Source organism: Elephantulus edwardii, unplaced genomic scaffold (genome assembly GCF_000299155.1).
Source record: "Elephantulus edwardii isolate Elephantulus edwardi_28Jun2011 unplaced genomic scaffold, EleEdw1.0 scaffold00077, whole genome shotgun sequence".
Taxonomy (NCBI): Eukaryota; Metazoa; Chordata; class Mammalia; order Macroscelidea; family Macroscelididae; genus Elephantulus; species Elephantulus edwardii.
In genome coordinates this window covers 9288391-9291363 of record NW_006399827.1, presented here as the reverse complement: position 1 = coordinate 9291363, position 2973 = coordinate 9288391, and the positions used below count along the sequence as shown (strand labels likewise).

Below are 2973 nucleotides of genomic sequence, written 5' to 3'. Positions count from 1 at the left end.
AAAAAATTTTAAAAAAAGAATGGGAATCCCAGAACACCTACTGTTCTCATGCAAATCCTACACATAGACCAAGAAGCAGTTGAACAGAACAAGGGAACACTGCATGGTTTAAAACCAGAAAAGATGTGTATCAGGATTGGAGGAAGACTCATCAACAACCTGCATTATGTAGATAATACAACCTTGCTTTCAGAAAGTAAGGAGGACTTGAAGTGTTTACTGCAGAAGATCAAAGCCTTCAATATAGATTACATTACAGTATCAAGAAAATACAAATCCTCACCACCGGACCGATGGGCAACATCATGATAGATGGAAAAAAGACTGAAGTTGTCAATGGTTTCCTTTTACTTAGATCCACAATCAGCACTCATGGTACTAGCAGCCAAGAAATCAAAAGATGTATTATACTGGGGAAGTCTGCTATCAAAGACCTTTTTAAAGTGCTAAAGAGAAAGGATGTCCATTTAAAGACTAAGGTGCACCTGACCCAAGGCACAGTATTTTCAGTTGCTTCCTATGCATCTGAAAGTTGTACAATGAATAAGAATGTCAGAAGAATCAATATCTTTGAATTGTGGTGTTGGAGAAGAGTACTGAAAATCTCATGAATCACGAAAAAAGTAATCAAGTGTGTCTTGGAGCAAGTGAAGCCAGGATGCTCCTTAGAGGTGAGGATGGCGAAATTTCATCTCACATACTTTGGGGATGCTTTCAAGAGGAGTAAGTCCTTGGAAAAATACATCATTCTGGGACAGAGGTTCAGAGAAAGAGAGGAAGGCCCCAAGAAGATGGGTTGACAAAGAGACTGTAACAATGTGCTCAAACATATGGAGATTGTGAGGATGGCGGATAGGGCGAGCTTCTCATCTGTTGTTCCTCGGGCCGCTATGTGTCTTAGTCAACTCAATGGCACCTAACAACAACAGCAACTGGGCATGGGAGCTCTAATGACAGGCAGGCGGGAGTTGGGCTGCAAACCCACGGCCTCTCTCTAAAAGGCTCGATCCATCAGCAGCTCTGCAAGAGAAGGATGGGCACTCTCCTCTCATGCCATTTACAGCCTTGGATTCACAGTGAAGATCACTGTGAGCTGGTTCTGGCTCCATGGCAATGAGTTTGCATTTACTAGCAATGCAGCTGGGGAAGGAACGTTGGAGGCATGCCTCTGTGGCAGTCTGTGGGATCCTACTGTCACAGGTGTGAGCACAGGTGGGTGGCAGTATGTGTACCCTGGAGGAGGGGGGTGGTTTGTCCAAGCAGTGAGTAGGACTTTGTGCCTGACGTGTGGCTCCCGTGTGAGATGCTGACTTGCACGCAGCCTGGGCAGGGGCTTTCCAAAAACCAGCATGCACTCCCATGTTTATCGTGGCTTTGTTCACAATAGCAAGGAGCTGGAAACAACCTAAGTGCCCATCAACAAACGAATGGATAGAGAAGCTCTGGTATACAATGGAATACTATGCTGCATTGAAAAACAAGGAACTCATGCAATATTATTCAAAATGGGTGACCCTGGAGGACATTATGCTGAGTGAACTATCTCAGTCACAAAAGGACAAATACTGCATGGTGCCACTGTTGTAAAACAGGACTGACATCGGGGTTGGTGGGAGACTGAGAAAGTTGGGTTCAATAATGTATACTGCATTGAAACAGATGAGGGAGAAAACTGTTTAAAAGGGATATGTGATTAGGTATTTTTGTCATGACAGTTGTCTTGAGCGAAGGCTACATGGAGTGGACCTGGGGGAGGGTTTGTAAAACAATGGAAGAATTTTTGTTTTACTTTTCCAAGAGGGTAGTGTACTAGGGGAAAGGTTGGGAGGGGAGAAAAGTGCAACAATGAATGAATAAAAATCCAAAGTCTCTGTAAATTTTTACTGAAATTAATAAATTTTTTTTAAAAAACAACAGCCCATTGTACCGTCCGACCCACTCTGTGTGGTACATGCGGTTACTATTTCCACAAACACTATCTAGTTGAAAGGCTGATATTTATTTGAATGCACCTAGGGAGCTCTGGTGGCCTAGTGCCTAGTGGCAAGAAGCTGTGCTGCAATCTCGAAGGCACGCGGTTCTAGGCCACCAGCTGCTCCTCAGGGGAAGGACGTGCAATCTCCTGTGTAATTAACTGCCTCTGAAAACCCACCAGAGGGTCAGCTATGGGTGTTGTTTCTGACTCTGGTATACAACAAGAGCCACACTGTGGCAGAAAGGCCTGGGGATTTCCTTTCGCAAGACTGTTGTTGTGCTCTCGGACCCTCACTTCCAACATGACAAAGAAAAGGAGAAACAACGGCTGTGCCAAAAAGGGCCACGGCCACGTGCAGCCTGTTTGCCACACAAACTGCAGCCAGTGCGTGCAAGGCAATTAAGACGTTCCTAATTCGAAATATAATAGAGGCAGCTGCGTCGGGGACTTTCCGAAGCGAGTGTCTTCGACGCATATGTGCTTCCAAAGCTCTATGTGAAACTGCACTACTATGTGAGTTGTGCCATTCACACACAGAAAGGTGGGGAGGAACCGTTCTCGTGAAGCCCGAAAGGACCGGATACCTCCACCTAGATTTAGACCTGCAGGTGCTGCCCCACGACCACCACCAGAGCCCATGGAAGGATTTGATTCCTTAAAAGGCTGAAGAAAAACTCATCTGAAAATAAAATGGAAATTATACTTAAAAAAAATTGTTGTTGTATGCCCTCAAGTCTGTTTCATCTTATAGCAACCCTTTAACAGAGTAGAGCTGGCCCACAGGGTTTCCCAGCCTGAAATCTTCATGGGAACAGATCATCAGGCCTTCCTCCTACGGAGCAGCTGGGGGTTGGTGTGGGGGTGGGATTCAAAGGCCAACCTTTTGGTTAGTAGGCCAGCCCTCAAACACAGCCAAAAAAAAAAAAACCACAAAAAACCCCCAACAACCCTCTAGAGCACACGGTTCGACTGAATAGGAGTCACCACGAGTTGGAATC

The 2973-nt window shown here is 45.3% G+C and overlaps 1 pseudogene; it reads left to right on the top strand.

Moving 5' to 3' along the window:
- The first annotated feature begins 2276 nt into the window (after positions 1 to 2276).
- On the top strand, positions 2277 to 2642 carry LOC102870553 (annotated as a pseudogene).
- The last annotated feature ends 331 nt before the right edge of the window (positions 2643 to 2973 follow it).